Here is a 15947-nt window from a genome sequence, read left to right as displayed (position 1 = left end):
CAATAGCCCCTTAACTTTACAGATGAAGAAAATGAACCTCAGAGAGCTTCTTTTTTTAATATACAGTCATATAGTCACACACAGCTATCACTAAGAACCAGGGGTGGGAAACCTGCAGCCTCTAGGCCACGTGTGGCCCTCTAAGTCCTCAAATGCCACCCTTTGACTGAATCCACACTTCACAGAACTTACAACTATCACTGGCATCCAGGGGTGGGGAACCTCGCAGCAACTTGTCTGGATTCAGTCAAAGGGCAGCATTTGAGGACCTGGAGGGCCACATGAGGCCTCGAGGCCTCAGGTTCCCCACCCCTGCATAGTGACTCCCAGGTCCCAGGATCCTTGTGGTGTTCTATCTAGGACACCAGAAAGCTAGCTTGAGGTCCAGATCCATTCTTGTAGGCTCACCATTGTGTTATTTTTGTGTAATTTTGTGCTCTTTAGCTTAAAATGAATTTATCCCCAAGAACTTGCACTGTTTTCAAAGGCACTTGACAGTAACCACCCTTCCCCTATCTGTTCCACTGATTTATTTTCATGGCATTTGCCTTTTACTTGTACACACTGAATCAAAGTAATCATTGCCTAGTGTGGGGTATCCACACCCCCCAGGGGTTCCAAGGCAGACTGTGCTTCCAAAAAGAGGGAAATCCTGCTTCTAATAAGGAGAGCTCCTTTCTCGCTGCCCCGTTCTATGTCTTCCACGCCCTCCTAGGTTTCCTCTACGTGCAAAATTGGTTGCACAGACTAGACTGAATGCACTTTGGATTGTTTCAAACAGGTACCACCCCTCTGCCACTTTCCACACCAGTAACCTGTTCATTCAGCCGCTTACAAGCTCTGGCTGGCAGAGTTCTGCCCAGAGGGCTCTTGGTGCAGTGGACTGACCCGCGGTATCTTCTGCACTTTGGTAATCTAATATGTAAGGTCCCAGCCTGGACGAAAGTCCTCTCCCTGAACCGGGCGAATAGAAGGAAAGGTGGCTTAGACCGCTAGAGGGAAGAGAAAAGGAGAAAGAGGGAGTGGGTGACAAAAGTAGCTAAGAATAAAAAAAGGAAGTTTATTGCTTCTCTCAAGATGCATTAAGGAAGTCACTGAAAATGAGGAAGCGAGGAGGATTGGTGTCCTGAAGACCCGAAGCACAGTGACGAAGAGCACAGGGGGTCAGGCTGCTGCGGAAAGTTGTGGCGGTGGCGGGGCTTGCTCCTCCGTCTTACGCTTTTCTCTTGAGAACTCAGTCTCAGCGCACCGGGAGAGAGAGGCTGCCGCTGCCGGGAACCCGAGTTGGAGGAGCTACGGTGTCCTAAGCCCTTGAAGAATTCGAACTTTGAGCCTGAAAGGCGGTACCCTGGTGAACCAATTCTCCCTCCTTCCCTTCTCCCCATGGCCACTCTAGAGAGCATCTAGTCAGTGGGTGGGGAGAACTCGGCCCTGGGAAGCTTTGCGCCTACTCCCCTCGCCGTGGGCCTCGCTCTCCTCGCGTGGTTTCTCTACCTACAGTCAGGTAAGACTCCTCGGTCCCCACCCTTCCTCCCTGACTTTGCTTCCGTGGTTGGTGTGGTGGCTGACAATGCCGGGAGTTGCTGCGGATGTTGGGTTTTCTTTTAATTCCTTTTTCCCCTGGAAACTGTCAGAGGAGGTTCTGCTCTTCACTTTCTAGGTTGGGTATATCGTGTTTTGTTTTGTTTTGTTTTTTTTAAGGCGTCATTTCTGTATACATAAAATAGATACATAAAAATTTTATTATCATTTTGAAGAAACTGGATTGTGCAAAGTGCCTCAAAGGGAAGTAGAGGTGTAATCTTTCCTCTACTACCCCACCCCCCTCTCCGCTTGGCATGTTCGTTTGTGTAGCCTCATGTTTTTATTCCTCAAAAAAAAAAAAGTTTAAACAACTTTATAGTATAGAGTCTTCTGCATTGCCTTTAAAACTTACTAAGGCTCAATGTATAGGTAAAGACTAAAAACTTAACGCACACAATCAATTAGGCAACAAGTGTTACGCCAGGCTCTGCGCTACGTGCCGTGGATACACAAACTTGGAAAATATGTTTTTGTTTTGCCCAGTCCCGGCTCACACCCAGACTAATGCATGGGAATTGGATGGTTCCATTGTGGAAGGTGGGGAGAAATTGAATGAACAAAGGCAATTTTAGAAGAGAAACAAAATTGCACAGTAGCTAGACTGCTGGATTTGGTGTCAGGGGGATCTTAGAGTTCAAATGTTGCCTGAGATGTTTTGCTAGCTGTGTGACCTTGGGCAGGACACAATGTCTCTCAACCTTATCTGTAAAATGGGAATAGCACGGACCACTCTGAGTTGTTGTGGAGATTAAATGAGACGCTATACATAACTCAGCTAATCTTAAAGAACTGTCTAAAAATGGTAGTTATGGAAGCTGAAAACAAATTGTACTCCTGTCAATTTCCCCAAATCAGACTGGAAATTATGTAAATGTGCTATAGTATCTTTCTTATTAACTACTATTTAATACCACCCCCCTTCCGTTAAAGTGGACGAATAAAGCAAATTGACTACTACATGGTACAATTGAACAATTATCTTTTCATGTTCTTTAGTAATAAATTTTTTTTTGGAATTTAGCTCAATAGCTCATTATTAAGTTCATGCAGAGGCACAAAACCTAAATGACTGTAAAGGTAATTCATTTCTTCCAGTTGGTGAAAATACGTAAATGGAGATCTTAGAATTTAGTGAAGTTAGATGAGAAACATTAATGTTTATTATTCAAAGGTTGTTTTAACTTAAAGTAAAATAGTAAGGATAAGAGGGTTCCTCCCTTCTCCAGTGTTGTAATATTTGATTGAAGGAGTTGACAGAGACTTTTGTTGAGATATCCAAAATACTGATGTTCAAAATTAGCACAATTTAAAAGTTCTTAAAGTTTGAATTTTTAAAATGGATTTGATCCTTTCTTGAGAATCCCACAACTTAAAAAACACAGAAAAGTCTAACAAATAGGCCTCAAGCATATAAAAATTGAACAGTTTCTGAACAAAGTTTTTGAACAAGTTTCTGAACAAAAACCATATTAAAACTCAGTAAAATAAAATTCAGGACTAGTGCACATATTCATTTATTGTACTATGAAAATAAATAATGGTAAATATGTATTTTTTATAATCATTAAATCTATAATTTTGCTTTGAAAAATTGGAATTAAAAAAGTATAATTACTTTTTTAGTATGAGGTGGTTTTGGAAAATTGAAACAAGTGAAAACTTTGTCTGCCAAAATTGTTTAGTTGATGCCTAGCTAATTTTATTTGTAATTCCAATCTAACATTAAAAAAAAAAACTCTAATGGAGTAGAAATGGATCGAATGGTGTTATTTCATCATCTTTAATAAAATAATGTTGTAAAATCAGGGTATGGCAAACATTTGTATTCTTAGCATTCTTATCATGTGGCTGGTATATTCTCAAGTTCCCTCAAAATTTCTTATTGGAATTTGTTGTATTTATAGAATTATTGGTGATTTTTTGTAGATTTTTATTTCAAACTACCATTTTGAAATTATCAACAGTCTCAGTTTCTTAGGTTTTTAAAGCATATTCTCATTTCATCTATGAATGAGGATAGTTTTATCTCCTTTTTGATGATATTTGTATCTTTGATTTTGTTCTCTTATTCCTATAAAAAGAATTTATAAACAATTGCAAATATAAGGTCGAGGGGTGTACTTTGCTGCTATTCATAAACATCTAGCTAATATTTCTTTGCAGTACTTCATTTTAAATTATATTCCTTTGATCCTACTAAAGAAGGACCTTTCTAGTTTTTAAGTTTTTTGTTTTCTGTATCTTTTGAAATTATCATTTGTATTTATTTGTATGCTTAATTATACTCTTTTAAAAATTCTCATCTCTGGTATGAATACAACTCTGTCAAAAGAAATTATTTTCTGGAAGTATTTCCATAGTTTTCTTATGATAAATTTATTTTAAAATTTTGCACTAATATTCACTAGTGACATTGTTTTATAGTTCTTTCTCAGTTTCGTTTCCTGTCATAAAGATATTTGTGTCTTTAGTCTTGAGAATAAAATTTGAAAATAAAACACAAGTTCATTTCTGAAAATATAGCACTAAATCTATAAAGTAATTAGGTGTCTTACCACTGGATAAATTAATTGGCAAGGGTCAACCATGAGCAAGCAATCCACATTTTTCCAAATATTTGTCTCCTTTTATTTCTGTAAATAGTGTTTTGTAGTTATATTCAAATAAACCTTATGTGTGTAGGGTAGGTAAATGCAGACTTTAAAAACAATTTCTGATGGCACAAGTGCTCGATAGCATAGTTATTACTTGTTAACTCCCTCGGCCCTAGGATCTTTTTTTCTGCCTCTTTGGCAATTCATTTATGAGTTGCCCAATTTCCTTTTTTAACACTGGTTTGTTTAAGAGTTCAATTTCTTTTTTTTGTTAGCATAAAAATTGTACATTTTGTAGATACCCATATCTTTGGGTTTATCTTTTTTGTTGGCGTATAACTGAGTTGATCATTCTTATTATTTTCTCCCTCTTGTGAATTTATCTTTTAATTGAAAAAATTGGTAATTTGAGGTTTCTCTTTTTTTCTTAATTGGGTTGGGTAATAGCTTGTCAACATTTTTATCCATTTTTTAAAAAAGCCCTTGATTTTGTTTATTCATTTCTGGAGTTGTTTAATTTCTGGGTTTATTTCTCCGGTTTTTGAATATTTTAGGGTTGATAATTTGTTTTTAGAATGTAATTGTACTCTCTGCTCATTGATCCATTCTTTTCCAATTTTTTAAAATAAATTTTTAAGGAGAACTGCTTTATGTTAGGCCTATTGTTTCATTGTCATTATCCAATATAGTTATTGTTTCTATTATTTGTTCTTTGACTCAGTCATTATTTAGGATGTTATTTCTTTGGCTCTGTAGGTCTATTTCTTTTGCTTATATTTGCTTGGTTTATTGCTAATTTCATCTCATAATCTCCAAGAGATGAATTTTTTTTAGCTCTCTTTTTTCCCATTTATCTATGATTCCTTTATACCTGAGCACATGATCAGGCCATCTATGGATATAAAAGAGCTCCTGGGAAATATGTCTGTTATTCAGTATTCTAAGTCAATCACTCAACAAATAGTTAATAAATGCTTACTATGTATATGACAACACTGTGCTAGGCAGACGGGGATTTAAGTAGAAAGAATGAGACAATTTCTACTTGAAATGAGCTTATGTTTTAATGGAGGAGACAGCAAATACACATGAAAATATGTGTCACATAAAAATAAAGTTAACAAATTTGCAAAGTAGCTAAATTCCAAGTAGTTTGGTGGGAAGGGCACTAGAATTTTGGGTACATTAAGAAAGGCTTCGTGCAGAAGACCACACTTGATCTGTATCTTAAAGAAACGGAAGAACTCTTTGAGGCAGAGGTAGAAAGGGCTGAGAATGGAGGTAAAACATCTTGCATGAGGAAGAGAGAAGGCCAGTTTGGGTATTTGGCAATGGGGATGGGATATGGGCAGGGAGACTGGGAGTAATGTCTGTTGAGTCTGGAGAGATAAATAAATTTGTGACAGATTGTGAAGAGCAGAAAAACCCTAAATAGGAGAGTTTGTATTTTGTCCTCAATGGAGTATGAAGCCACTAGAATTGATTAAATAGTGATCTACATTTGAAGTATACATTTAAGGAAAATTACTTTTCATATAGTGTATGCGATTGACAGTAGGGATAGTAGGGAGAGTCTTGAGGCAGGAGAGAACTTGTTTCAGTCATCTAGGTGAGGGGTAATTAGTGCCCAAACTAATGTATTAGCTGTGTGAGTAGAGAAAAGGGGTCAGATGGGAAATATACTGTGAAGGTAGAAATGACAATATTTTGCCAATTGAATATGTAAGGTGGAGATAGGAGTCTAGGACAAGGGTGGGGAACCTGAGGCCTCAAGGCCATAGGTGGCCCTCTAGGTCCTCAGGTGCGGCCCTTTGACTGAATTCAGGCCACATCTAAGGACCTAGAAGGCCACATCTGGCCATAGGTTCTCCATCCCTGCGACTAATGCTGAGGTTATGAACCAAAGATCAGTCAAATCTAGTTTATCCAACAGTTTGTTCGGCTATATATTTTTATTCTTGTTTATCTTTCTGTTGAAGTTATTCAGCCCTAAGAGAGGCATATTAAAATTTCCTGCTATTATTGAGTTAATATCAGTATCTTTAAAAATATTTATTTTTATTTTCAGTTTCAAATGCTTTTTTTCCTCCATCTCACCTATTGAAAAGGCAAGAAATATGAATGTCAGTATATTTTTGAAAATTTTTGCCTATAGGTTCAATGCCATTTGGTTTTTTATTTGCTTGCTATTAAGTTATCTTTATCTAGTACCTTTAGGAGTCAGGAAGATTGGAATTCAAATTTTGCCTCACCTAGCTGACTGAGGCTCTCAGCCTCAGATTCCTCATTTGTAAAAATGAAGTTGTTAATAACACCTACCTAATAGAGTGTTGTGGGGTTAAAGTTCTTTGAAAACCTTAAAGTACAACATAAAAACTAGTTTTTAAAAATGAATAATGTTAGCTTCTTTGTTTATGTTTCTTGACAATATTAGTTTTTACTGATGTCTTTTTGCTGCTGCTCTTTTACTGCTGTCTTTACTGCTCTCAATTGTAGTTTATAGTTTCTTTTTTCATGTAAATAGTATTTTTCCAATTATATGTAAAGATCGTTTTCAACATTCATTTTTATAAGATTTTGAGTTCCAAATTTTTCTCCCTTCCTCCCTCCCCGTCCCCTCCAGAAAATAGCAAGCAATCTGATATAGATTATACATGGGCAATCATGTTAAACATATTTCCACGTTAGTTATGTTGTGAAAGAAGAAACAGAAAAAAGGAAAAAAAACTCACAAAAACCCCAAAGAAAGTGAAAATGGTATGCTTTAATCTGTATTCAGACTACATCAGTTCTTTCTCAGAATGTGGATAGCATTTAACATCATGAGTCTTTTGGAATCGTCTTGAATCACTGTATTCCTGAAAAGAGCTAAGTCTGTCATAGTTGATCATCACACAGTATTAAGCATTAATTAGTTCATGTAAGTCTTTCCAGGTTTTTCTGAAGTCTGTCTGCTCATCATTTCTTATAGCACAGTAGTATTCCATTACTCTCATATACTACAGCTTGTTCAGCCATTCCCCAATTGATGGACATCCCCTCAAATTGCAGTTCTTTGCCACCACAAAAAGAGCTGTTTTTTTTTGTACTGTATATTTTTGTACATGTAGCCTGTTTTCCCTTTTTTATGATCTGTTTGAGGTACAGGCCTAGTAGTAGTATTGCTGGATCAAAAGGTATGCATAGTTTGATTGCCTTTTGGGCCTAGTTCCAAATTTCTTTCCAGAATGGTTGGATCAGTTCACAACTCCACCAAGAATGTCCCAACTTTCCCACATCTTTTCCAACATTTATCGTTCTCCTTTTCCATCATATTAACCAATCTGATACGTGTGAAGTTGTACTTCAGAATTGTTTTAATTTGCGTTTCTGTCACTGGTAGTGATTGAGAGCATATTTTCATGTACTATAGGTGGCTTTGATTTCTCCATCCTAAACTGCCTGTCAGTTCTCTATATATAGTATGAACAATTACTGTAAAAATTGTCTCGCAACTTCTAGCTTTCCTTCTAATCTTGGTTTTATTGATTTTGTTTCTGCAAAACCTGTCAAATTTAATATAATAAAAATTATCCATTTTACATTTTGTCATGCTTTCTATCCTTTTTTGGTCATGAATTTTTCCCTTTTCCATATATCTGACATGTATACTATTCCTTGCTCTCCTAATTTGCTTATGGTATCACCCTTTATGTCTAAATCATATACCCATTTTGACCTTATCTTGGCATATAGTGTGAGATGTTGGTCTATACCTAGTTTCTGCCATACTGTTTTCCCAGAAGTTCTTGTTGAATTTTGATTTCTTACTCCAGAATCTGGGGATTTTGGGTTTATCAAATATTAGCTTAGTATGGTTATTTACTACTATGTCGTGTGTAACTAGTCTATTCCACTGATCTACCATTCACTTTCTTAGCCAGTACTAAACAGTTTTGATGATTGCCACTTTATAATACTTTAGGTCCGATATGGCTAGGCCACCTTCCTTTGCATTTTTTCATTAATTCCCTTGATATTCTTGACCTTTTGTTCTTCCAGATGAATTTTGTTATTATTTTTTCTATCTCTATAAAATAAATTTTTAGTAATTTGATTGGTATGGCACTAAATAAGTTAATTAATTTAGGTAGAATTATCATTTTTATATTTATACATACTATTTTATATTATTACATTAGCTCACCCTACCCATGAGCAATTGACATTTTTTCAGTTGTTTTGATCTGACTTTATCTTTGTGAAAAATGATTTGTTTTTTGTGTTTATATAGTTCCTGGATTTGTCTTGGCAGATAGACTCCCAAATATTTTCTATTATTAAAAGTTATTTTAAATGGAATTTCTCTTGCTGCTGAGCTTTGTTGGTAATATATAGAAATGAAGATGATTTATGTAGGTTTATTTTACATCTTGTGACTTTGCTAAAGTTGTTAATTATTTCAAGTAGTTTTTTAGTTGACTAAGATTCTCTAAGTATACCATCATATCATCTGCAAAGAATAACAGTTTTGTTTCTTCATTGCCTGTTCTAATTCCTTCAATTTTGTTTTCTTCTCTTACTGCTAAAGCTAACATTTACAGTACAGTATTGGACAATAGCAGTGATAACATGCATCCTTTTCCACCCCTGACTGTATTGGGAAGGCTAGATAATCCTATTACATATAACGTTTACTGATGGTTTTAGATAGATACCACTTATCATTGTAAGGAAAGCTCCATTTATTCCTATTCTCTCTAGTGTTTTTAATAGGAATGGGATTCTGTATTTTGCCAAAAGCTTTTTCTACCTCTATTGAGATAATCATATGTTTTCTGTTGGCTTTGTCAATTATGCTGTTAGTTTTCCTAATGTGGAACCAGTCTTGCATTCCTGCTATAGATCTCACCTGATCATAGTGTATTATCCTGGTGATAAATTGCTGTAATTTCTTTTTAAATATTTTATTTAAAATTTTCGCATCAATACTCATTAAGGAAATTGGTCTGTAATTTTCTTTCTCTGTTTTGGCTCTACCTGGTGTGGGTATCAGCACCATATTTGTATCATTAAAGGAATTTGGTAGGACTCTCCCTATTTTCCCAAATAGTTTATATAGTATTGGAATTAATTAATTGTTCTTTAAATGTTTAGTAGAATTCATTTATAAATCCATCTAGGCCTAGAGATTTTTCTTTGGTAGTTCATTGATGGCTTGTTCAATTTCTTCTAAAATGGGGTTATTTCAATATTTTATTTCCTGTTCTGTTAATCTGGGCAATTTATATTTTTGTAAATATTTATCCATTTCACTTAAATTGGCAGATTCATTGGCAGACAGTAGAGCCATATGGCTCATAATTATTGTTTTAATTTCCTCTTCATTGGTGGTGAATTCACCCTCTTCATTATTGGCACTGGTAATTTGGTTTTCTTTCTTTTTTTTATGTCAAATTAACCAAAGTTTATCTATTTTACTGTTTTTTTTCCCATAAAACCACCTCTTAGTTTTATTTATTAGTTCAATAGTTTTCTTTCAATTTTATTATTCTTGTTGTTGATTTTTCGGGATTTGTAGTTTGTTGTTTAATTTGGGATTTTTAATCTATTCTTTTTTTTCTAGCCTTTTTTAGTTGCATGCCCAATTCATTGATCTCCTCTTTCTCAATTTTATTCATGTAAGCATTTAGAGATATAAAATTTCCCCTAAGTACTTCTTTGTCTACATCCTATAAATTTTGGTATGCTGTCTCATTAACGTCATTCTCCATTGGTGAAATTATTGATTGTTTCTATGATTTGTCTTTGACCCACTCATTCTTTAGGATTAGATTATTTAGTGTCCAATTATTTTTTAATCTATTTTTCCACAACCCTTATTATCTATAATTTTTATTGCTTTGTGATCTGAAAAGGATGCATTCAATATTTCTCTTTTCCTGCATTGGGTTATGAGGTTTTTATGCCCTAATGCATGGTCAGTTTTTGTGTAGCTGCCATGTGCCATTGGGAAGAAGGTGTATTCCCCTCTATCCCGATTCACTTTTCTCCAGAGGTCTATCATAGCTAACTTTCTAAAATTTTATTCAGCTCCTTAACTTTTTTCTTATTTGTTTATTTTTGTGGTTAGATTTACCTAGTTCTGAGAGGAAGAGGTTGAGATCCACCACTAGTACAGTTTTACTGTCTGTTTCTTCCTTTAACTTATTTAACTTGTTCTTTAGAAATTTGGATGCTATACCATTTGGTGCATATATATTTAGTATTGTTATTACTTCATTGTCCATGGCACCTATTGGCAAGATGTAGTTTCCTTTCTTGTCTCTTTTAACTAGGTCTATTTTTGTTCTTACTTTGTCTGAGGTCATGATTACTGCTCCTGCTTTTTTAAAAATTTCAGCTGAATCATAATTTGTTCTTCTTCAGCCTTCTACCTTTACTCTTTTTGTTTCTCTTTCTACTTCAACTGTGTTTCTTGCAAATAGCATATTGTAGGAGTCTGGTTTTTAATCTACTCTGCTATCCACTTCCATTTTATGGGGGAGTTCATCCCGTTCACATTCACAATTATGATTTTGACATTGTTGTTTTCTTCTGAGCTGGTGTTTTGATCTTCCCTGTTGCCTTAGTAGCTTTCTATGGTCAGGGCTCTTTTTTGTGCTCATTTTCTAGCCTTTCAAAGTTGAGCTCTGCTCCTAGGGTGCAGAGGGCTGTTCAAAGATTCTTTCACTGTGGTCCGGAGGCCTGGTCACTGGCTTTCTGCACTGGGGCTGCAGCTTGCCCACTTGGATTGCCTGACCCAGTTGTGCCTGTTGTGCTAGAGGTTTGAGGACTGACAGTTTTCCTGCTGTGCTGGGGCCAGAGCCCCATAGCTGGTCTGCTGAGCCAGTACTGTAGGGCCTTAGTTGCTGATCTGTGCTGTAGCTAAGAGCCTCTTGCTGTCTTGCCCAGACACTGCCTGCACTGGGCTGCACTCCCCTTTTATCCAATTGAGTCAGGCCTTTCCTGGAGTCCTTCCAAGTCATCTTGGGTTGGAAAATTATTTCAACCCAACTTTTAGTGGGTTCTGTCCCTCCAGAATTCATTTAGAGGCTTGATTTAATGTTGTTTCAAGGTAAACCAGTCAGAGCTCAGGCAGCTTCTTGGCTTTCTCCACCATCTTGGCTGCAGCTTATAGTTTCTGGAAGCATAATAGATTTTGGTTCATTTCTTCACTTTTACTTTGTTTAAAAGTTTCTTATATGCAGAAAATTTAGGGGGGTTGTTTTTTGTCTATTCTTCTATTTTTCTTTTTGTTAGGGAAATTTAATCCATTAACATAAAGGATTATGGTGATTTGCATCTTTTTAGTAAATACATACATACATATAAAAAGACAGACCTAAAGATAGACAGATGGATAGATAGACAGATAGACAGATAATAGTATATAATGCATTGTAATACAAAAATTTACTTTCTCTTTTCTGGAGGCAATTAATTTGTTCCATATGTTTTGTTTATGCTTATTTGAACCTGGCCTCTTCCCTCTCCCATTTCCTTAATTCTTCTTTCTTTCTGTTACTCCTCTCATTCTCAAACTCCTTGGAGTTATTTTTGCTCTCTTTTATTTGTATAGTAACTAAATCCCCATTCTTCTAATATCATTGAAATCAGTTATTAATTTATAATTTCAAAGAAATATAATTTTCTTCTACCTTTTCTTTATTCTTTTCCTATATAGGATTCTCCAGCCATCTAGCAGTGGAGTGGAGTGGAACATGTTGTGTAACATTAATTAAAGGGGGTATAATGCTGTCATTTTTCATTCCCTTCATTACTTATCCTTTCTTATGTTAAATTTTAAGCTGGTTTGAAGATAACAACAAAAGACAGATGATTGATCTTTTTTTAGGGGGAAGTTATTGTGTTCTGGAAAGTGCAGTGCCTTGCTAGTTCCCCACATTGTCATCCTGCTCAATGGCTAGTGATGAAGTACAAATGTCACATGAGTGTGATCATGGTTTAGTTGTCAGCATCAGCCAGAAACCATTATCTGTGGGGTTAAGCTGAACAGAAAGAGGTTTTCAAAAACACAAATGAAATTTCAAAACTTTTCAGCAACTTTGTAGTATGTTTCAGGACTATATGTTATTGTTTTAAGTTGCACTTAAAGACTGTAGTTTTTAAAAACCCACAAAGAATAGAGAGACTCTACAGAAATGGCATACCAGCAAAACGGATTCTTCTTTGCTTTCTGTTGTACAGATAGTTGTCATCATGGGGAACTTAGCATGAGAAAACATTCCGGACTTGGAGTCATAAGATTTGAGTCTGATTATGGGGAAGACACTTAACCCTTATGAGCCTGATTAATCATTGATATAAAGAGGAAAATAAAGTCCTGTGTCCTTCACACAGCTGTAATGAAAGCACTTTGTAAATGTGAAAGTGCTCTAATTTTCAAATTAGTGTACTGATTCCCTCGACAATGACTTTTCCCTTACTTTTCCATGTCCTAATAAATATTACCTCCTTTATTATTGAACCATAATCTCCTTTTGCCTCATTATCCCTTCTCCATCATTTGCTCTCAATCAATCAACAAGCACATTTGTGCATGCTAAATAAAATGTTCATAATATCAAACTGGATATATATTTTCTGATATATACATTTTTCTTTAAGGACTACTTCAGTCATATCTCATTCTAATATGTTATATCTTGCTATTATTCTAGTGTTTTCCTCAATTTTCCATTATTTTTGTGATTTGTTCTTTACCCTACTCATTATTTAGGCTACCATTACTTAGTCCCCAATAAAATCTGTAAAATTTGTTAACTGTCTTTCTTGGTTCTTGATTTTATTTTGTTAAGACCTATAAATAATATATTTAACATTTCTACCTTTTTATATTTACTTGTGAATTTTTATTCCATACAGTAACATATTATAAGGTATTATACAATGTCAAAAATAAGTACGCTCTTTAATATTGCTTTTCAATAATTGCCAGAGTTCAGTCAAACCTAATTTACCAATATTCTGTTCAAAACTATGATTTCCTGCTTCATCACTTTTCTGCTGAATTTATCAAATTCTGAAGAAGAAATATTGAAGTTACCTAAAATTTTGTCTTATTGCATTTTTGTTGTGTTTTTCTTTTCATTTACTTAGATGCTATTGGTATCTGAGTGGCAATTCAGTGAATGTAGAATTAATGATGATTTTTAAAATATCTGTGATGGCTTTTAGAGTAATGCAGTTTTCCTGTTTCTCTCACTTTACAACATTTCTTTCTCTTGCTGCTTTAATCAAATTCATTATTTTTCACCTGTGTCTTCTTTTATAATTTACCTGAAGCATAATGTTATTTAATCCCTTCTTCAACCTTAATATAGATATTTAATCTTCAATTAGAGACTAGAAAAAAATAAGCTACTCTAGAAGGTGTACAAAAGAAAAATCTCCAACATTAAAGAATGAATACAAAACTTGAAAACACATTCTATTAAAAAGATAAAACAGTTTTTAACTAGCAAAAATCGACAAATTATTAATTAACCTGATGAAGAAAAAGAGAGAAAAATTAAATTACAGAATATATCACTAACTATACATATGTGTGTGATTCTACCTTTACCAGCCCAAAATCTGAAACTCAAAAGTCTAAAAATGTCAGATGGAGGAATGGAATGGAATACATATCTGTTACCCTAATGTGGTGTATTTCTAAAAACCATTATAAAGAGCAGAAGTTAAGAGACCAAGGAGTATTGGTAATACTACAGTCCAATGATATACTAAATCATATAAATGGAAGGAAACTTGGAGATTATTTCATCTTTCATTATAAAATTGAAGATCTCTTCTGAAGGCAAAAGAACTAAGCTTTAAGATTCAATAAAATTATGATTTAGGATATAACAAACCTTAGATAATAATATATCTGTACAAAATTATTAAAGCACATTAAAAATGTAAATATGTTCATGCTGAATATAATGGTAGAAATGAAAAAAAATATTAAATAGAAACTTAGCAGAGCCAAATATACAGAATCAACTTCTATTGGAACCATCCATAGCTTTTAGCAGGAAACCATACAACTTTCTTTGGGCTCCAAATTCCTGTAATTTTTTAATGCGGGCACCTAGGAGCCACAATGGATAGAGTGTTGGGCCTGGAGTCAGGAAGAGAGGAGTTCAAATTTGGCCTCAGACGCTTTCTAGCTATGTGTCCCAGGGCAAATCCCTTAAATTCTGTTTGCCCCAATTTTTTCATCTGTAAACTGGTGATAATGATAGCACCTACCTTCCAGGATTGTTGTATCAAAAGAGATAATAATTGTAAAGTGCTTACCACAGGGTCTGGTGCATAGCAAGTGCTCTGTGTTAACTATTACTACAAACTAATGAGCTGGTTACTTTCTTCCCCTCACCCCCTCCACCACCCCAAAAGAAACATGTGAACTCTCTTCTAACTCTGTACTCTCTTGCATATACCTATTTATTTACATGTTATCTCTCCCGTTAGGATGCAAACTCTTTGAAAACAGGGTCTGTTTTTGTGTTTTTGCCTTTCTTTGTGTCCTCTGTGCTAACACGGTACTTGATACATACCATAGTACTTAATAAATGCTTGTTGATTGATTAAGGAAGAATGATGGAGAAGGGATAATGAGGCAAAAGGAGATTGTGGTTCAGTAGTAAAGGAGGTGATATTTATTAGGACATGGAAAAGTAAGGTAAAAGTCATTCTTGAGGGAATCAGTACACTGATTTGAAAATTAGAGCATTTTCACATTTACAAAGGTACTGTTGTGTTGGAGATACAAAGACAGATTTAAAAAGAGAAAAAGCGAATTATTGATATAAAAAGCTAAAAATTTAAAATTCCAAAATAAGTACAAGAATTATAAAATCAAAGCAGAAATAAAATTGAAACCATAGTATACTGAACTGATAAAATGATAATTGTTTTCTTTTAAAAATACTGACATTTTCACACCATTAATTTGATTTTTACAAGGTAATAAAAAGCCAAATTGCAAAAAAAGAACTTCACAGTTTTTTAGTCAGAGGGGAGAATTCACAAAAGAAATAAAGAAAATCACTAGAAACAGTATTCGTATGTAAGAAACTACTATAGTGACAACTGTAATGACACAAAGAAATAAAGCAAAATCAAAAGAATGAAAAAAATAGAGGTGAATTTGAAACATCTCACCAGAAAAGCAACTGATCTGGAGAACAGATCAAGGAAAAATAATATAAGAATAGTCAGACTCGCTGAAAATTATGGTTAAAAAAAGAATCTTGATACAATACTATCAAGGAAAATTGTCCCGCTGTTCAAAAACAAGAAGGCAAAGCAGAAATAGAAGAAATCCAGCGATTACCACTTGAAAGAGATCCCAGGGAAAAAAATTATAGGAATATTATAGCCAAGTTTCAAAGCTCCCAGGCTAAGGTGAAAATATTGGAAACAACTAGAAAAAGCATTTTAATTATCATGGAGTACAATGAAGATTACACAAGACCTAGCAGCAACTATGTTGAAGGACTGTAGGTCTTGGAATTCTATATTTCATAGAGCAAAAGAGCTGGGGCATTTAATGAACTGGAAGACTTTCAGGTATTTGTGACAAAAACAGCAGAACTTAAGGGAAAATTCGACATATAACATCCAGGAGAAATATAAGGTTTGCCTCCATAGAACTTATTGTTGATTTTGACTATATCTCTCTAAAACTGTGGTCATGCTTTTTCTTTCTTTTAAAAATTACTTAATTTATTTTTAGGT

The 15947-nt window shown here is 34.6% G+C and overlaps 1 protein-coding gene across 2 annotated transcripts in view; it reads left to right on the top strand.

The window, feature by feature from the left end:
• The first annotated feature begins 886 nt into the window (after positions 1–886).
• Positions 887–15947, top strand: part of SYK (spleen associated tyrosine kinase) — a 168782-nt gene continuing 153721 nt past the window's right edge. For both annotated transcript variants that reach the window (XM_036739164.1, XM_036739163.1), the window contains exon 1: positions 887–1504. The gene's annotated coding sequence lies outside the window, so the exon portion shown is untranslated. The remainder of the gene's footprint in view (positions 1505–15947) is intronic.

Source organism: Trichosurus vulpecula, chromosome 9 (genome assembly GCF_011100635.1).
Source record: "Trichosurus vulpecula isolate mTriVul1 chromosome 9, mTriVul1.pri, whole genome shotgun sequence".
Taxonomy (NCBI): domain Eukaryota; kingdom Metazoa; phylum Chordata; class Mammalia; order Diprotodontia; family Phalangeridae; genus Trichosurus; species Trichosurus vulpecula.
This window is presented reverse-complemented; position numbering and strand designations above follow the sequence as displayed.